This window comes from Crocuta crocuta, unplaced genomic scaffold, assembly GCF_008692635.1.
Source record: "Crocuta crocuta isolate KB4526 unplaced genomic scaffold, BGI_CrCroc_1.0 scaffold561, whole genome shotgun sequence".
NCBI classification, from domain to species: domain Eukaryota; kingdom Metazoa; phylum Chordata; class Mammalia; order Carnivora; family Hyaenidae; genus Crocuta; species Crocuta crocuta.
This window is the reverse complement of record NW_027530529.1, coordinates 3,612,135-3,633,400: the sequence shown is the minus strand read 5'-3', so window position 1 is coordinate 3,633,400 and position 21,266 is coordinate 3,612,135. Positions and strand designations below refer to the sequence as shown.

At 37.1% G+C, this 21,266-nt stretch overlaps 1 long non-coding RNA gene and 1 other non-coding gene across 3 annotated transcripts in view; both read left to right on the top strand.

Annotated features, from left to right (window-relative positions):
• The window catches only part of LOC144234285 (uncharacterized), an 882,104-nt gene that overhangs the window by 199,345 nt on the left and 661,493 nt on the right, over positions 1-21,266 (top strand). The gene's annotated exons all lie outside the window — the stretch shown is intronic.
• LOC144234300 (small nucleolar RNA U13) lies at positions 19,842-19,945 on the top strand. Its single transcript, XR_013335918.1, has one exon. It is a non-coding gene; the product is annotated as a small nucleolar RNA U13 (small nucleolar RNA).

Here is a 21,266-nt window from a genome sequence, read left to right as displayed (position 1 = left end):
GTGTTTTAGTCTACTTAGTATTTGATCAAAGAAAACCACTGCTTGTTTAAAATTACTATTCATTTGTTTTCTAGTTTTCTCTAACTTCTCAGATTTGCTCTTTGATTGTTTTATTCTTTTGTCCACCTTCCTGCTTTCAGATGGAAGTCATTGAATTAGCAATGTTCCAAGGACATACATACTAAGCACCTTTCCAGTCCTATTAGTGCCCATGTGATCGTATTGCAATAGGGACAAGAGAGTTTTTAAACCAGAGGACACACATTTTTAAAAATATGTTCCAGGAGCTACCCCAAGAATACTGCATCAAAAATATAAGCCATTATCAGTAATAAATATGTTTTAGATTACTGCTTACCTATTTTAATGTTTCTATGTTTCCTTACCATAGTTTCCTGTTTGATGAAGATCACTTCACCTTGGAAGCTTTCCTAAGACAGATACATGATGTCCTCTCAAATCCATTAGTTCTGTTTGTTAATTTGGAAAGACACCAAATTCTTGCTCATAGTTCGAGCATTGACAGTGTATCATATTGGATGGGGGCCAATAAAAGTGATGATCACTGTGACTTTATACAGTTGTGAGACTAAAAACCCAGATTATTTCATAGCTATTCTAACACAATCAGAAATTTAAAATATCTTTTACTTGCCTTGCCCTAATTGTTCAGATAGGCAGTGACATTTTGTGTGTGTGTGTGTGTGTGTATGTGTGTGTGTGATGGCTTTGTACTTTCACTTGTGTCAGTCCTGGAAACAAAAAAGGATAATCAGCATATTTCTGTATTTTCTATAAGCCTGTCTGCTTTTAAGCTGTACTTCTTTTTATAGTTTAATAATTTTAGAATTCATGTACTTCAAATTCTTTACTTCTCCCTATTTATCAGCAAGACAAAATTCAAAACCTTTAGTTTGGCTTTTCAGCTTGTTCACTGAGTAGCCCTTCTGCTCTCATTCTCCTGAGCCCATAGTAGACCCAAAAGGGAATTCTCTGTATTGTAATGCACACCGTTTAGTGACCCCATGCCTTGGAATCTCTGCTATTTTTACCCAAAATGCCTTCTACTTACTTTGTTTGTCTGACAAAAATTTTACTAAACCTTCACAGTTGAGCTTTTGTGTAGTCTCCAAGCCATACCCAAGTGAGTTTATTTGTTCCATCGTTTATTCAATTTCATCTCACTGTAATATGTTAGTTACAAATCTGAGTCTTCAAGTAGATTGTGCTTTATTTAAACGTAAAGACAATGCCTTGTTCATTTTCCGTTATCAGTATCTAGGTCTAGAGTCAAAGTGAAATAGTCCCAGATTTAAATCCCATTCCAATATTACTCTACATGATTTTGAAAAAAAAATCTTCAGAAACTGTCTCTTCACTTGTAAAACTGATACAATATTCTACTTGACTAGTCTTTGATAGAATTCATCATATTATAATAGTAAAGAATTTACTGCAGTATCTGAAACACAGCAAGTATTCAAGTAACTCTTGCTAAGTAGTTATGGGCAAACAAAAAGGGCATTCATTTTGACTTACTGGCAATATTTTTTGTTTATTGTTTTCTCAAAGGCAGTTTCTTTATATTGGAGATCTACATTGAATATTTATCTGTATTTGGTTTGGTCCATTTGTGTACAGATGGCTTTCTGTGCCAACATATCCCTAAAAAGAAGTAGTTTTGGATGGTTGCAAGAGTTGTCAAAGTACCCTATAGCAAGTAGAATTTCAGGTTTTCTCAGGTTAAGGGAGATTGACCATGGTCTTTGTTAAGGTATCTGATGTGTAAACTTGAACTACCCGGTTCATTAGAAGACAGGTCAAACCAGATGGTTTCATGGTTTCCATCCTTCTGTGAGGAGGCCAAACATCTTCTGCCGTCTCTTATTTTATGGTCCACAGCTTTGTAAATACTTCTATTCCTAGTACAGATACAAAGCCAAGTGATGACTATTTTAGAGCTCAATTGTTGATAAATTAACTAATCATCAAAAGGACTGGTGGGGAAAATTAGGGCTGTTCACTAGAGACTAACCCCTATTATTAGCAAAACTACCACCAGTAAAACAGTAACTAACATTTTTACAGCAATTTACAATGTACTTGAGGGTATCACTATCTGTCATTATCTAGTTTGTTGCCTACCATGGTATACTAAGATAGTTACAACAGATGTAATTTATTCAGATTGACTGTTTTGGAGACAGTGTTGTATAGTAGATAGCATCATGGGTGTTGAAATTAGACCCAGATTTGAATTTTTGTTTATCCACATGGTAGTTTTTATTTATTTTATATTTCACTCCTCGCTTTCCAGACCATAGCTCAGTAGTTGCCAAGGTCTGCCGGCCTGTCTTAGTTAGGCTCACCTCCAGCCTATGTGCACTGTCCCACATCAGGCCTGCCTCACTACTCCTCACTTGAATTATTGTCAGAGCCATCAACCTGACATTCAGGCTTATGATCCCTCCCTTTGAATCTGTTTTTAGTTGCAGTCTATTCCATAAACTTATTTCTTAGGTTTTCTCGCCCTGTTTAGTCATCTTGGTCCAGGAGACCTAAATCCTGTCCTTCCATCCTACTGCTAATTATCAAAAGTATTAGATCTCTTTTTTTAAAATTGGGTTTTTTGCCAAGTGTTTATTTCATGTCAGGACGTATGCTAGGTGTTTTGATATACGCTATCAGTGTTTGCTTCTCACAGCCACAGAATCCTCCTCCTATTAGGTGGAAATGTTTTTATACCCATTTGAATATAAAGAAACCAAGGCTTTCAGAGGTCAATCAAACACTTTGGTAATGGTCATCATATCATTATGTTTGCCGGTAGAGCTAGGATTTGATTCCAGCACTCTTTAATTTGATGGCACTATCTCTTAAATTACATTAACTGCCTTTTCTTAGGTGCCATGTCCAAATTCTCTTTCTTCCTGATTATCCCTGTCAAAATGTGTCTCTTTCTCTTCTATTATCAATTGTCTGTGCCTTTTTTACAAGATCTGCCATAGTGTGTTTTGTAGTGAAGATCTTTATGTGTATATCTAATCTTCGTTACTGTGTTCTCAATTCAGTAAGAACTTTACACCACTTCCTTTTCAACATTTATTTCTAGTGGTGCCTTAAATAGATTCTTATATGAAGCAGGTACTTAGTAAATGTAGAACTGAACTAAAATGAATTAAATTGATTGCATTGACCCAGTGCCCACAGGTATTCAATAGCAGAAGCTGCAATTGTACCAGGTTTCTCCTTAAACCATCTGTTCCTTAAAACCACACATGGTCAAAGAAAATAGACTCTAGGAAAGCAGGTGTGGATTTTGATTCTGTATCTCACACTTAGCAGGACTGTGGTTTTGAGTAAGTTACTTCACCTATGTCACTTTTTCCTTATACATGAAGTGGGAAAAAAAAATACCTGTATTGCAGATGTTCATTGTAAGAATTAAAATAGAGAGCACATCCAAAACGTTGAACAAATTCTTGGTCCCTTATAGGCTAGTAATAAGTAATGTTTGTATTCAGTATGGCCTTTCCTATTACATAAAAATATAAGAAGTAGGAGCCACAAGCTTGCTTCTAATGATTTTTTTTTTAATTTCCTTCCTTCCTTTTTTCCTTCCTTTCTTCCTCCCTCCCTTGCCCCTTCTTTCTTTCCCTTCCTTCCTCCCTTCCTCCCTTCCTTCCTCTCTTTCTTTCTTTTTCTTTCTCTCTTTCTTTCTCACTTTCTTTCTCTCTTTCTTTCTTTTCTTTCCTTTTCTTTTTTCCTTCCTTCCTTCCTTCCTTCCTTTTCTTTCTTTCTTCCTTCCTTCCTTCCTTTCTTTCTTTCCTTCTTTCTTTCTTTCTTTCGTTCTCTCTCTTTCTTTCTTTCTTCCTTTCTTCCTTTCTTCCTTTCTTCCTTTCTTCCTTCCTTTCTTTCTTTCTTTCCAGGAATCAATATGAAAATGACAAAGTCTGAGAGAATAAATGGAATTGTTTCTAACCAGTATAACCATCAAGTATTCTCTTAGTCATCAGCAACCTTAGAAAGTGCTCCAGGCATATTGGAAGGAGAGTGAGCCAGTTTTAAGTTAGCACCAAGGCTAATTATCCTCACTTTGGTTTCATTACAATAGGCATTAGGTAGTTGGGAGACAGAGAATGGTTGGAAAAATAAAATCAAATTAGTTTGACCTGGAACAGAATTTTGTGACTCATGCATGAGTTCAACTATCAAGTGGACACCTTATGAAGGGAAATCCAGGGAGACTGTCACCGTGAAAAACAAATCAGCAACTAGTAGAGAAGATAGTATTCACAGTAGGTCATTTATGGAAAAGCTATCTACTGTCAATCTTCTGTTGATACTGAGGGACTTTGGTCTAATCTATGAAGCAGGTATTTCTGTCCTCTGCCTCCCCAATTACACAAGCAATAAAATGGAGCCCAAGAAAGACAATAGGATGGCAAATTTATCCAATCTCTGCAGATAAGAAATTTGCAATATGATTTCTAATAACTTTACTTTTCTTTATTTTAATGAAGGGTATGCTGTGGAACAGAGTAAATGTAAAGCAAATGTCAGAGGTGATTTAGAAATCTACTAAATATTAATTTTTTCAATAAATATTTATTGAATATATACCATGTGTTAAGAATAATGATGTAAATTTAGATACAGTGTTAAAAATAATGTACTAAAAACACCCCAAAAACAAGTAGCCCTGTGTACTCTGTTCTCAAATATCCCAGTCTATGAGCAAGAAAGATAAATAAACAGTACAATGTGATGTGAGTTGTCCCATGTTAGAGAACAACATAAAAATAATGGTAACTTTTTAAAAAACTTTTTTAATGTTTATTCATTTTTGAGAGACAGAGAGAGACAGAGCATGTATGGGGGAGGGGCAGAGAGAGAGGGAGACAGAACCCAAAGCAGGCTCTAGGCTCTGAGCTGTCAGCACAGAGCCCGATGGCGGGGCTCAATGCAGGGCTCCACACTGGGCTTGAATTCACAAACCACGAGATCATGACCTGAGCCAAAGTTGGATGGTTAACCAACTGAGCCATCCATGTGCCCCATTCATAACTTTTTTTAAAATAATGCCTTAGATACTGTGCTAACATTTATTTGTGTGTGTGTGTTTTAACTCATTTACTTTCCCCTGAAAATGTATTGGGTTAGTACAATTGTTACTACTAGTTTATAGATGTGACACTCAAGCAGGAAGGAGAACCTACTTTTGTATAAGCAACTGGATGTCAGAGCTGCAATTTGAATGTAGCTTCAAAGTTCATACCTCTGAATTCTAGACATGCTACACCCCAAAGCCACTGTTGGAAATAGTGTTGCCAGATAAAACACAGGGTATCCAATTAAATTTGATCTCAGATCTCAGAGAAACAACAACAAAATAATTTTAGCTTAAGTTTGTCCCATGCAATATACGGCACATAAACTAAAAAATATTGACTGTTTATCTAAAACTTAAATTTAACCTAGTATCCTGAATTTTTATTTGCTAAATTTTTACCACACTATTCGGAGGGAGAATGAATGATATATAACTTTGCTTTGGCAAGAAAGAGATCAAAGAGATGACAGATTATTTGAACCATTTTATTTGATTAGAAAGTCATATTTTCTTCTGGCTTTATTCTCCTGTTGCATGTTTAATTTCTGTTATAGAGATCACACTATCTCATATATTGTTTCCAGCTTAATGCAGTTACTATTATATCAAAAGTACATTCTTATGCCAATAAAGTATAAATAAGAATAATAGTTGAAGATGTCTCATACTGCAAATTACATGATATAATGCATATAAAATCAGGCACTGGTCCCTGACATCTAGTAAGTGCTTATTTAGAGGTCAGATTGGAAAAAGTGGAGTTGTTACATTGATGATGAGCATTACTGTTTTTGCGGCTGCCACTACTTCTGTAGCTGTCACTGAAATAGCAAACCGATAGTATTCATCATCACAATAAAATTCTGATATAAGCAAGGCAAGGAAAATGATGAGATTTGCCTGATGAATATGTTTATTGAGGGAACAAATGTCATGACTGTGTCTCAGGCCTTCTCTATACTAATTCAGAACCCTTTTAGTCTACTTATTATTGTAGATGAAGCATTTAAGGAATTATTTCAAATTCTAAAATATCCAGATCTATTTGTTTTGCCTTCAGAATTTCCTTGTAGGAGCAGACTGAGGCCAACCATTTGGTTGGCATGAAGAATTGGGACTTGTGTTAAAGTTTTGTTTGTTTATTAAGTAATACTTATATTTAAATTGTATGTTATAGAATAATAAAAATAATTAATTGTATTAAATACAGTTTATTCACATTTTATGCACAGTTGAAGAAAATTACTTATCTATGTCTAAAATATTGCTGGTGGTAGTGTTGTTTGAGATGATTATTTAATTTTTTGAACTAATGGATCCTCGGGCCATCTTTGAATGCTCTTTTTTCCCAAATTCAAAGAGTCTATTACATAGGTGTACTAGTCTATTTGCTATAACAAAATACCAATGAGTGGCTTCAGAGCAATAAAAATTTATTTCCTACATCTCTGGAGACTGCGAAGTCTAAGATCAAGGCATTGGCATGTGTGATGTCTGCTGAGAGCCTCTTTCCTGGTACATAGATGGTCATCTCTCACTGTGTTCTCACATGGCAGAAGGGACTAAGTTCCCCTGTGGGGTTTATTTTTTAAGGGTATTAATCCCATGGGTTTGTTCTTCCGTAAAGACCTACCTAATCACTTCTCAAAGGCCCAACCAGTTAACACCTTGAAGTATTAGAATTTCAGTATATGAATTTTTGGGAAACACAAGCATTCCTTTTGTAGCACTGATTTAACATTTGGATTGGGCAATTTACCCCTATGCACAATCTCCTCATGACACCCCTGTAAAATAGATATTAATAGGTGGATATTAATAGTCCCAGGTGTCCCATGAGGAAACTAAAACTCAGGGAAAGTTATATGACTTGCGTTACTCCTAAAGTACTTAATACAAAGCCATCAAAATGATATTTTATTAAGCAATTTTAGTAGTATGATAAGATGTAATGCAGTCACATACATTCTAAGAATGAGGAGGTTCTACAATTTTAATATAGTGCATATTAGAATAGACAAAGGGCAGAAAAATATCAAATGCTATTTTTAATTTCATTATGCTGTCAGTGCCTAAAATTAGTATATTTGATTTCTCCCCCTTTCCTCATTCATGGTTTCTCTTCTCTTTTTGACATATTATTGACTTTATTGAACATGACTTGCTAAAAGTTTTTTAGTTTTTAATGAGAACTGTAAGGTGAAAATAACGTAGAAACCCTGTCATGTCCATCTCTAAAACGGAGATGCAAAGGTATATTGTAATATCTACCAAAGTTAGTTCTAGGATTCAGCTCTGGTGATTCTGTTAAATCAGTAAAATTTTATAAACTTTCTCCCAACTAGTTAGCACAGGACTAGAGGCTAAGCGTTAGTTTTCTAATGTTTAAAATTATTTTTCAGAAGGAGTAATTGTTAGATTATTTTTAACTCCCTTCTCTGGTTGATATCAGTTCACATGTGCACATCTTCCGTGTCACAGTTGAACCCAGACATAAACCAAACCTCGTGACAAAGTGTATACAGGTAGTTTTGAGGTAAGAAGCAAACAGAAAGACAAACAAGTGAACATAGCCCACATTATTTGTACACAAATTTCCACCCCCCCCACACACACTTAATATAAATTACTCAGAGAATGGCAGATTATTTACTAATGGAAATTTGGATCATGTGTCATAAAATTATTAAATTCAGCTATTCCTGAAACAAGCCAAGTCCTCACAAATATTTGAAGGGGGTGAGAAATAAATATTAGCATAGTCTCAGGAGACCTTTTATTAAAATTTGAAAGAAAATTCCCTCATTCAAAGAACACATTTTAATACCTTTGCATCCTGAACACTTTATTAGAAATAAAACCTGTACAGAGAAACAGGAGTTGGGTTTGTTACCACTGAGGACTTCATAGTTGGAGGAGAGGAGAAACATGTAAAAGAAATAAATATAGATCACCTGGATGACCTCAAATGCTTCAGCTTCTTAGATACGCTTTCTTTAACTCTCCCTAAGTATTCCCACCAACCGTAGGAAGTTGAGTCTACCACTCATGTCTCTTCTGGGTATCCTGAGAAAAATGCACATTTCCCACATATTCGTATCCACTCCAGCTTCTGACTTGTTTCTGCTGACCACTGCTCCCTGCTTCTTCATCAGTGACTTTTGGCTGATAGAAACCACCCCTTTGTGTCACTACAGTTCTCTCTGCTGCTCATCTCACCCCAAGGCATGGATCTAGATTGTGTCTTGATTCTCCGAAGCACAGATGATACAAGACTATCAAGTCCAACAACCTCACTAAAGTAAAGGGATTTCAACATGGAGTTATACACATCTCTATTAGCAAACAGTTTACAGCCACAATAATTCTTGAGCCTCTTAAAATAATTTTATGATTCCCAAAGAACCCAAGGTGCCTTAGGTGAAAACCCCAGTAGTAGAAGTACCAATATTCAGAATCCTGAGGATCAACCTCACAATGGACTTTGAATTACCCTGCTAGACATATGATGGAGATTCTCAGGGGGCTGGATATGAGGTTTTAACCATGTTTTTTACCTGCTTACAAGAACCTCTCAATGGCTCTCTAAAAATCAAGGATGAGATCAGCCTCTGAAAGGTACACACATTCCTCACTTTTCCAGGGTCTTTTTCAACTATCCCCTGCCCCAAACTCAAACTATCAGTAATACCAAAATATATGCAGATGCAGGTCCCTGGCAAAGAAATATGCATCAGAGCCTTTGTGTCTACTGTGTTCTCTGTCCAGAAGGCACTGCCTTTATCAATAAAGTCTTATTAAAGCCCTTTTCTTTCTTTTTTTTTAATGTTTTTATTTATTTTTCAGAGAGAGAGAGACAGAGAGAGAGACAGAGAATGAGCTAGGGAGGGGCACAGAGAGAGGGAGACACAGAATCCAAAGCAGTCTCCAGACTTCTGAGCTGTCAGCACAGAGCCTGACACAGGGCTTGAACTCATAGACCATGAGATCATAACCTGGGCCAAAGTTGGATGCTCAACTGAGACATCCAGGCACCACAAGTCTTTTTTTTTTCTAAGCCCATTCAGCATTTGCTCTCATGTTGATTTTAAAATACACTTTTTATTGGATTATACACATGAAAGTTATCATGAAACAGAAAGATACTGGCTTTAGCAGTAACCTATCAGTATTCATATCCAAATCATGAGACTTATTGCTGTATAGTTTCCGTAGACCAGAGTTTTCTCATTAGTAAAAATGATATGAGTAATATCTTAGTAGAATTATTATGAAATCAAATGAGAAAACTTATAACATGTATATTCAATATGCAGAACTGTTTCATAAACAGTAATTGCAGGCATACCTCTAATGTATTGTGGATTTGGTTCCAGACCACCACAATAAAGTGAATATCACAATAAAGCAAGTCAAGTGATTTTTTTTTTCTTTTTTGGATTTTTAGTGCATGTAAAAGTTGTTTTTACATTATACCTTGGTCCATCAAGTGTGCAATAGCATTATGTCCAAAAACAGATCCTGTTGGAAAAATGGTACCAGCACAGTTGCTCAGTGGGGTTACCACATACCTTCAACTTGTAAAAAACACAGTATCTGTGAAGCACAAATGAGATAGACTCTTACTATAATTTATATTATTAATGAAGAGTGATAGGAAAGCTGTTTAGAATTCACCAACTTTTGAATTGACTGAATTTTGAGCATAATCATTTTACAGCATTCTTACAAGACACAGACACTTTTCTGATGTTAGCCAACAATCTCATGGCAGCATTTTCTATGCAAAACTAAGACCTTGTTATCCAGTTCTGTTATCTATTGCTGTGTAGCTAAGTACCCCCAAAACTTGCAGCTTAGGACAATGTCAGTCACTTATTTGCTCACAAATAAAGTAGGACTTGATTGGGACAGCTTGTTTCTGACCCACCAGACTTCAAAGAGAGGCGTTTCAACTGGAGCTTGGAGGATTTTCTTTCAACATGGCATGCTCACATGGCCAGGGATATGGGCTTGTTTCTCTCCAACTGGACCTCCCTGAAGGCTGCTTGAGGCTCCTTTAGAGTGTGATAGTCAGGTTCTATAAGCGATCATCCTGAAAGATGGGAAAATGGAGACTGTCAGTTTGATAAAGTCTGAGCCTGAAATTGGCATAGCATCATTTCCACTGTATTCTATTTGTCAAGAAGTCACAGAGCCCAGATTCAAGGAAAGAGCCATGACCCACACCATTTGATAGAAACCATGTCAAAGAATTTGGAAGATGTGTTTTAAAGTACATCTCTCAAACCTCCCAGCATTCAGTGCTGGAATCGGGATGTGACTGAAGGCTAATCTTATGCTGAAGTCCCATTTCACAAATACTAAAACTGATTTAAGGAGAAATACAAAAAAAAATTAAGTAATTTGCCCAGGGGAAAATTGTAAGTGAATTCAGTCTTTAAATTAGCTATCATGGTAATGATTCACACAATAAGATGGACCAATGCATGGCAGTGCACATTTAAATTTTGATGCTTTCTATCAATGAATTTGGTGCCAATACAAATAAATTGTAGCATAGAGCCATAGTTTTAACACTGTGGACTGTTGTAATGAGCTAGAAAGGCACACAGTGAGGTTGGTTAAACAGTAACAATCATAATCTTCATAGCTAAATGATATCCAAGTTAAATCCTTCCTGAACCATCTGTTTCTAAGCAAACAATGCCTCGTTTGCATACATACATGTTGTTTGGATTTGGACTGATTAGCTGTTTGTACTGTTCTACAATTTCAACATATGTTACAGTGGATGAGGTCGTATGTGGGTGGAGAGTAATGCCCAGGTATTTATAGGGGATCCTCTTAAGGATGTTAGGCTCCTGTGTGAGACAGCTTGCACAAAGTGTAATTTTATGTAATGTCTAAAAAACTGTATAAGGAAAAAGAAGCTGAGAATTTGGTCAGCGTTAATAAAATTAGTGGGTTTGAGAGCACATTTTGACTCTGAGCTTCCAGGCAGCTAAGGAAGAAAGCTTTTATTAGAAACAAAAATATTTTAAAACATGGATCACTATTCTGTATCCATCACATCAAACTATTTGTCCTTTCCTTGTGCACTAAAATCATAATAAAACTGTAGTAATCTAGAAATGATCTAATTATGCAATTTAATAAATAGAATTACTGTTGATTTTGTTTAAGAAGTTTGAAGTCTTCTGCAGCTCTGGATCTCTTACAGAAAGTACAAATTTTGAACTGAAGATAAGGGGAAGGTTTTACTGTTTTGTGTGTGTTTTTTTTTTTTTTAACGTTTATTTCTTTATTTTGATTGGGATGGAGGGACACAGGGAGAGAATCTCAAGCAAGGTTTTCACTGTCAGCACAGAGCCCAAAGTAGGGCTCAAACCCACACAGACCATGAGATCACGATCTGAGTTGAAATCGAGTCAAACACATAACTGACTGAGCCATCCAGACACCCCACACTGTAGTTTCATATTAGACAAACTGTTAGGGTATAGCTCTTTGGAATAGTCTCCTTACCCACCCCCAGTGGAGTCTGAGTGATAGAGTCAACAATAATTAGTGATATGTATTCAAGTATTTATTGAGTGCCTATTATAAACTGAACAAGTATGTCAATTTGTTAAGCTCCTCTTCTAGAAACAATGTCTGCCTTCTACCCAGTGGATATATTCCTCATATGCAGAGAAAACAGAAGTGCAGGGAGTATAAAGGGAGCTATTCACAATGCTGCAAGTTTAGAAGAATAGGCTATAAAGGAAGTTAGGCCTTAATCTGGAATCCGCAAGTACTTTTGTTTTGAATTTACTTAACACTGTTCTACCACAGGGCAGGGAGTGAGTGAGAGCAGAGAAATGCCAATGCAGGAAGAAAGAGAACACAGGATGGATGTGACAGCCAGTGATTTAAGGTAGAGAGGAGAAATGAGTATTGTGTATATGAGGGAAACAGTCTTTTTCTGATCCTCCCCTCTTTGTGGTTTGTGTTTTCCACCACCCCGTTAGTCCAGAGACTTCTCTTCTATGATTCTTTCCTGTGTCTTACCTTGGAGGTACTCTTTGGAGCAGCCAGATCAAGTCAATCGTTGGCTATGTCATACCTACCCATGAGTTTCCTATGGATATTGTGTCCCCTTCAGTAACATGAAAACCTCAGAAGGCAGTAGTATTGCAGCTTTTCCCACAGTATCCACCCTTTGAGCTCCCATATTACTGCCTGCAAGGATTATTTAACCCCTGGCTCATGCTGTCTTGTATTGCTCTTCACTTAGGAAAACAATCCTTCCTCTCCCCTCCCCTTTCCTTTGGAAGAAGAACCATGACATAATTTGATGTATTCCTACAGTTTCCAATATGATTACCCCCACATAGTAAATTTTTACTGGGTGGAACTGTGCAAAGCAGTACACAGCTAACAAAGTATTTGAAGACCTTTGTGGCTTTTTCATCTTCCTATTCTCTCAGCAGCAAAGTGTGTGGATTTCCCGAGTGTTTCCAAGTGATTCACTTTCAAAAATTTATTTCATACTCACAACAACCCTGTGAGGCAAACCATAATGATGATATCTGTATTATACAGAGAGGAAACTGAATCTTAGCATGGTTAATTAACTTGGCCAAGTTCCCATAGCTACCTTACAAAACATGTCTTGAATGAAGGAAGTATGGAAAGAAAGAGGTACAATTTAGACTTGAGAACAGATCTCTCTAACTGCATGTTCAGGGTCCTTTCCAATATACTGATTTGTCACTCCACTGACATTGGTTAAACTATATTCAAAAAAATTTTGGAATGTTTAAAATCATTTGTAATAGCACAAGTCAAGTGAGTGGTGGGAGGAGGGCAAGGGAAAGAAAATATAGGGTTTTTTTGTTGTTATTTTAATTTTTGTAGGCGATAATGTGTCTCAGAGACCATAGGTGGGCAAGCTGGATGGGGCACATTTCTGGCAGCCTGGAAAGTATATGCTGTCACACTCTCAAAAGTAACATTGCTGTAGGCATTGTTACTGCATCTTCTGCTTATTACATTAGACTTTGAAGGACAGATTTTCAAATTTTCCATATTTTTGCCTCATTAAAGGTCTTGAAGAAATAAGGTGAAAAATACCTATAAGTCATTTCTGATCTTTCTCCCCATCTCAGCTCTATGAATAGAATTGTCTCTTCCCTAAGCTTTAATCAGTGTCTCACTGAGTAAGTAGTGATAATCAAACAGATTTTTAATACTTTAACCCATTATATTTAATTGGGCTCTTTAAGTTACAGGAATAAATAGAAACGGATGAACCTTTAAATCCCCTGGTACTAGATGCTGTTTACCTGATTCACTTCAATGAATCAACTTCCCAATCCAACTCTACTCCCTATGGAAAATAAAATAAAATAAAACCCTGCAATTAAATGTATGGTGCTGGATCATTTCTTGCTGGCAATAATTATATGGGAGAATTTAGAATCTCATCAGAAGGTCTAATTTGGAGTAATAAACCTAGCTAATCTTATACCTAAAGTCAACGGCCCCTCTCTAATGTTGATGATAATGTGGAAGCCTAAAATAACAGACTGAATGAAAGATAACCATCACGCTAAATTATTTCTGTGCATGAGTGTAACACACACTCTGAGGGAGACTGTATTTTCAGAGTTGGGAAAAGAGAATTTGTTTTGTTTTGGATGTCACAGGTATTACTCAAGGCACTGGGCCAATCTTGAAGAGGTAAAATGATAGAAGTTTTGTAGGCTGAGACTGATGGCATTGCAGGTAGAAAAGACAGCAGAAGTCAAGTCAGCAAGGTGGGAGACCACATAAGAATAGTAATGAGATCTCTATGACTCAAATATTTGAAGGAAGGATGGATGGAGGAGAAGGCAAGCCTTTTCACTCTATACTTTTAGAAGGTGGCCCAAGGTGTGTCACAGATTTGGCTACAGGGCTGAAATGCCTTGTGTGTGTGTGTTTTTGTTTTTGTTTTTGTTTTGCTTGTTTTGTTTTTGTTTTGTTTGTTTTTTGAATAGCAGAAAGTAATTACAAGTGGCCCCACCAGGAAATGCCATGAATAGATCTATACTTTATACAGAGCCACTGACTCTGGTTGTAGAATATAACATGAGCTGGAGAAGATAAAAGTTGGATGTGTTGAGGAAACTGTTGCCATGATCTAAGGACAGAGGTGGTGAGGCTGGAGCTTAGAAGTTTTGAAGTAAAGATGTGGAAGACTTTCTCTCACATGTAAAGTTCAAATGGTAGAGCAACGGTTTATGGAAATTGAAAAAAAAAAAAAAGGAACTAGAGAATGATTAAAATTTCAAAGAAAAAGATAATGGAGGAGAAAGACCAAGCTGAAAAAATGAGGGCACCAGGCACCGAAAGAAACTATGCTCACCAGTGATTCAAGACCATGTTTTGGCCGCTGTGCGGAGACGTGCAGGCAGTTACCAGGCCACACAGGTCATCACGAAAGGCCAGGCCTAGTTGTCACCTTCCATTGAGACTAGGACAAAGCTGTGAAACCAAGGCTATGTAGAATATGGGAATGAGAAGAGAGGAGAAAAGATGTTACTTTAAGAAATGTCCAAATGAAAGGAGCAGAGAGAAGAGGAGGGGACTCTAAGCTTCCAGTTTCTCAATAGCTAAAAAGAGAAAGAAACTTTTTGCTATGAGTTCTGATAAGAGAAGAGGTGAATAGATTAGGAAAGTAGGAGACCAATCATAATTTAAAAAAAAAAATCTAGGAATTTTGGAAGTAAAGATTAAGATTTGAAGTGTGCTGTTGAAAAAGTTCATCGTGAATTTAAATAATTTTTACCAGATGTTCGACAGTGAAATCTTGGAGAGTAATAAACCAATGTGGCTGAAGGATGGGGGAGAAGCGGGGTTGCACAGTGCACTTGATTGCTGTTTTGATTGCTTCCTGAGTTCTATTGTTTAACAGCGTATTTGGGATTTATGTATGAGAGTAAGAGAATGAAAGAAAAACAAGGATGCAAACTAACATGTACTAAACATTAAACTTGCTTTATAAGCTGGGCATTTGTATGAAGACTGTCATACAGACTATCCCATTTAATCTTGACAGGATTGATAGCGGGTTAGCACCTGTATTTTAGAGCTGAAAATGGAGCTCAGAAATGTTAATTCGCTTTCCTGAGGTTATGCTGCTAATATTTGCCAGACTATAATGATATTAGGTCAGTAATCAATTTTTCCATGTATTTATTCAGCCCACAAATATCAGTGAGTTAGATTATGAACTAGGTGGTGCACAGGGCACTGCAGAAGAAGCCATCTCTGCCCTCACAATACTTAACACTCTTGGAGGGAGAGCTGGAGAGGTAGAGTTGCCTCTTGATTGTGCTGAGGTGAGGTTGACAGTTGAGATACATGATACAGATATGGCATTGGAAGACTATGTTTTGAAAGAATCCCCTTTCTAAAAGAAATATTATTTCCAACTGTGACACTGCAGCCTCAGAACTTGAAACATTGCCTCTAGCCCCTCTATGTTCAACCTTTGTGTTTGCTTTTATATCATTGATTCTTTTTCTTCTCCACCTCTCCCCTCATTAAACCCTAAATCTAAATACCTCTGTGCTCTGTGTCTTTGTAGATGCTTTTCTTTTTGCCTGGGATCTCCTATCCCCACTTGGTATTCTGGCACATTCCTAGTCCTACCTTCAGCCTCAGCTTTCCCCGCTTTGGGACCTTGCCTGATGTCACCAGGCAGACATAGATAACTCTCAGAGCATCACTCACCCTCTATGCAGAAACCTGGTTAAAAGCTGGCCCCATGGTAGAGTGTTTACATTTCTTCTTCCAACCAGTCTTGAATTCAGGAACCACAGATTTGAGTCCCGGTATCATAATGCCTAGCAAATGGGAAGCACTGGGAAATGTATGTGGGAGAAATGGCTGGGCATATTGATAAAGGTATGTATGTATCTTTTTAATATCCATAGAGGTGCAGATCTTTGCTTGGTAGCATTGTGGGAATGTTTCTCCCAGTGTCATGACCACATTTGTTTTGCATTTTAGTCTATTACCATAATAATGACTCTCTATTTGCAGCTTATGCATTTGAAAATAAATTGCCTTGCCAAGGAAATAGGAGGAGGGAATGCTATTAAATGACCATAATTGTTGTCCCTTTAGTAGTCACCTGTATATTATGAAATCTGAACAGAAAAATTCATCTGAAAGTCTTGATATGCTTAGTCCATTATTAAGTATACTTTCTTGGTGGAGTGATATTTTACAGAGAATATTTTCCTATTCCACTAAACTATATTTTAGTTAACAGGAACATGAATATATCCTGAGGTGGGCTTAAAAAGTAGGAGAGCTACCCAAAAAATTATCCTAGCTTTGGAGCTAAAACTACACAAAGAAAAGACTAATGGTGTTGAGGGACAAGGACTGAATATGCTGTGATTTCCTTCTTGCACACATTTGCACACACAAGCAGTTCAGCGTATTTAGAATTTCCTCCTTTGTTCCAAAAACTTTGCTAACCCCCATCTCACTTATTCCTTAGGGTTCACCTAATCGATGAAGCGTCCCTCATTTTCTCTCAGCCAGTACTTGTTATTTTTACATCCATTTATTTTATCATAATTTCTTACAAGTCTATAGTTTATATTAACTGATGAACCATTCCAAGTCAGGGAAATTATCTTGTCCATGCTTATATTCCTTTGTGCCTGGTACATTGTTTGCTCCATAGAAAGTACTCAAGAAATAGTAAAGTGACGTATCCTGACCTTGGTTCTAATGATTGGAAGTAAATCAACAGTCAGAAGTTTTCTGATCTTATATTATATATTTGATTAGTTGTAAGAAAACAAGACATATACATTTTAAGTTCCTTGGGAATTGGACCACGCTATATTTAGCATTATACTGCTGTTATTACTGTTGTAAGGAAAAAAACGATGCTCCCTGTACTGTACACAACTATAAAAACTAAAATATTATCAATACTATAAAAATAACTTCTTTCCTCTCACTTTTTGGAACCTCCTGTGTTGCTATTTTAGTTGGTAAGTGAATTTTATTCTCAAATAATATATATCAGAAAAGATAGAATTTTCTTTTTTAGTATTTAAGAATTATTCTCTTGTATATATTGTGCACTGTACCTGGGTGGCTCAGACTGTTAAGTATCCCACTCTTGATTGTGGCTCCAGTCATCATCTCACAGTTGGTGAGGTCAAGCTCCACATTAGGCTCTGCACTGACAGCACAGAGCCTGCCTGGAAGTCTCTCCCTTTCTCTCTCCTTCTCCCTTGTTTCCGTGCTCTCTCTCTCTCAAAAAATAAATGAATAAGCTTTTTTAAAAGTTAAAAAAAGAATTATTCTTTTTTTATTATGTATCTACTATATGATGGGCATTTTGTATGAATTATTTTTAATTTTCACAACAACTCTGTAAGACATAGGAAATATGGAATAGCATGGAATTTAGACAGAAGGTGAAGTTAGATAACAAGGGAACTTTCAAGTTCTTTATGTAGGAAAAGTTGTCAGGTTTTATCTTGATGATAATGAGAAGATATTCAAGGATTTTAAGTAGAAAAGCAACATTAGCTGATATTTCAACACAAAAACTGCAAAAGAAGAAACTAGTGTGTCTGTTCCTGAAAGTTCATTTTTTTTCTCCATTGTAAGGTAAAAAGGAATATTTTGTGCTCCTATATGCTGATTGATTATTCTTTTATATTTTCCAAGTATATGCAAAAAATCATTTTATTAACATTGAGTAATAAAAAAGAGTTACACAAATTTCCTACACAGTATAATTCCTTTTAATTTAATTTAGACACTCTGCGCTCAAGGAAGTAGTACATAACTCCCCATCCCTGAAGTGTGTCCTGCCCGTAGTGACTTCCTTCCTAGGATGGTATGAGATGGGGCACAGAGGGGAGGGTCATGGTACAGTGGAAAATCTGGTAAATACCACTTCAACCAGGTGATCAAAGTTAGCATCAACAGTGATAAGTAGTCATGTTGATAAGCATGTACCTTTGGAAGGCTGAGTAGAATGGCACTTTACCTCTGTGGTCCTCCTCCCCCAAAACCTGTAACCTGTTTCTAACTACAAAAAAATAGCAGACAGGGGCACCTGGGTGGCTTAGTCCATGAAGCGTCTGAGTTTGACTCAGGTCATGAATTCATGGTTCATGAGTTCGAGCCCTGTGTTGGGCTCTGTGCTGACAGTTCAGAACCTGGAGCCTCCTTTGGATTTTGTGTCTTCCTCTCTCTGTGTTCCTCCCCAACTTGTCCTCTCTCTCTGTCTCTCTGTCTCTCTCTCTGTCTCTTTCTCTCAAAAATACAGATAAAAAAAAGAAAGATACCAGATAAACCAAATCAAAGGACATTTTATAAAGTACCTGAGAGTGCTCCTGAAAATTGCTGAGGTCATCCTGAATAAGGAAGTTTTAAGAAATTGGCAGAGCCAAGAGAAACCTAAGGAGGCTTGACAGCTAAATTTCCTCATTATGTCATGTCCTCAATAAGATCCTGGAACAAGAAAAGGACCTTAGGTAAAACTAAAAAATGCTGAATAAAAAATAGATTTTAGTTAGTATTAATGTATACATATTGGTTCATTAGTTGTAAGAAATGTGCCATGCCATTTCTCAGTAATAGGAGAAACTGAGGCTGAACACTCTTTACTATCTTTGCAACACTCCTGTAAATCTAAAACTCTTCTAAAACTAAAAGTCTATTTTCAAAAAGGGAATTACACTAAGGAGCGCTGCACTGAAACTCTACTAAATGCTATGTAGTGATTCATTAATGGATGACGGGATGGAAGTTCCTACTTAGAAAAACAAAATTAGTTTTTTGAAATTTTGCTGTAGAATATTTTATTGAGATATGTCTTATTTCCGGACAGGAACTTCAGTTTTCTTGATGCTGGGGGCTTTTGTTCAAGGGATACTTTGACTTTGTGAAACGAGCACTAGACCGAGTCCCTTCTCTTCAGTGTGTGACTTTGAGTAAGTTTAGTTTGCAGTTTGTCTGTAAAATTGAGGTTGAAATATCTGTCCATTTGTTAAGTGATATTATGTCAAAGAGTAGACCTGAGGAGCACCGTGCCTAATCACAAAGAGAAATTGAGACAAATCATTTGAAAACATACATATAGAATTTCAAATTGTATAGCACTCTGGAGAGGTAAAAGGAAATCTTCTAAACTTCACCATCTACATGCCTCACAGACACCTTACTGCAGCATTGTGAGTTCCAAACCTATCACTTTTCTTCCAAATATAATCCTTTTTGGACCCTTAAACTGCCATGTTTCTCAGTATCTTCGTGTCAATTTTATACTTCAGAATTTATTAAACTGGGATGGAGAGGAATGCCTTGTTAACTCAAATTTAAGAAGACCATACAGCCTACTAGGAATTAGGCTTTTCCCCCTCCAGCATATTCCTCAGTTACTTCTAAGAGGTACCCTGGGTCCGGCATGTGCTTAAAGTAAGTTACTCAGATGTGCTGCTCTGACTGTGTACCCTCCTATGCCTCTCCTCCACAAGATTGCAACCCCAATGGACCTAGAGCTTTCTTACAATGGATTGCCACTGATAAGGTTTTTTTTCTTTCTTACTTGCTACAATTAAAGGACGAAGAACATCCCCAAAAGATAGAGCTCAGGTTATACTTTCAATAATATTTTACTAAAGATTGACCATAACAGAAAAGCACAATGTAGATCTTTTTGTAGTTCATAAGCGTGATGATTGGGTGTTCACGCCGTTGTGTGACACGTGCCACCCTTAAACCTTGTTACAACGCAGGCACATTACCCATCTGACGTGAAAAAGAAAAAAAAAAGTACAATGTAGAGAATAAGTTACAACCTTAGCCCAACATGGGACGTATGTTGGAGTCTCTTTTTCACCCAGATTTCTCCCTCACTTCTTCCCCCACCCAGGTGTTTTGAAATACAAGTGACATATGTTTTAATTTTTTTTAATTTTTTTAATGTTTTATTTATTTCTGAGAGAGAGAGAGAGAACTGGGGAGAGAGGGAGATACAGAATCTGAAATAGGCTCCAGGCTCTGAGTTGGCTGTCAGCACAGAGCCCGATGTGGGGCTTGAACCCACCAACCGTGAGATCATGACCTGAGCCGAAGTTGGACACTTAACTGACTGAGCCACCCAGGCACCCCTGACATATTTTTTTAAATAGCAATTTTCTGCCTCACTTCTGGCCTGCTTTTAGGGCCTGGGCCCAGCTTACTACTGTTTTCTGCAAGATTCTTAGACATTTCAAGACATCAGAGTGTAGGTAAGACTAACTCTGGGTACCTAAAAGAGAAGGTGTTTTTTTCTTTATCGTAATGCAAAGCCTTCTATATTAGCTTATTAGAGTTAATTTTATTTAATAAAATAGCATAGACTGGGTGGCTTAACCAACAAAAATTCATTTTCTCACAGTTCTTGAGGCTAGAAGTCCGAGATCAAGGTATTGGAAGGTTTGGCTTCTTCTGAAGTTCTCCTTCACTTCTAGGTGGGCACCTTAATTCTGTGGTCTCACATGATCATCCCTCAGTCTGTGTTCTTCTCTTCTTATAAAGATACCACCATGTTATATTGAGGCCCACTCCCAATGACCTCACTGAGTTACGAGGAATTAGGGCCTCACCATATGAATTTCCTGGGATACACAATTTAGCTCAGAACATCTCCTTTTGTTTTTTTGTTTTTTTAATGTTTATTTATTTTTGAGAGAGAGGGAGACAGAGTGTGAGGGGGAGAAGGGCAGAGAAAAAGGGAGACACAGAATCTGAAGCAGACTCCAGGATCTGAGCTGTCAGCACAGAGCCCAACGAGGGGCTCAAACCCAAGAATTGTGGTATCATGAGCTGCGCCAAAGTTAGACAATTAACTGACTTAGCCACCCAGGGACCCTAGAACATGCCCCTTCTGAGTGCCTATTTTCTGCCATAGAACTGAGCTCTTCCTAGGATGACCAATAGGAGGAATATCCGTTCCCTTCAGGGATTACCTCATCCCTATGCGATGGAGCATGTTATAGCTTTGTAGTTTTAATTAGAAGAAAAAAAGCCATATGGTAGAAATGTATAGCTCTGTTCATTTTACCACTCAAAGTGGATTCTAGTTAGGCTACAA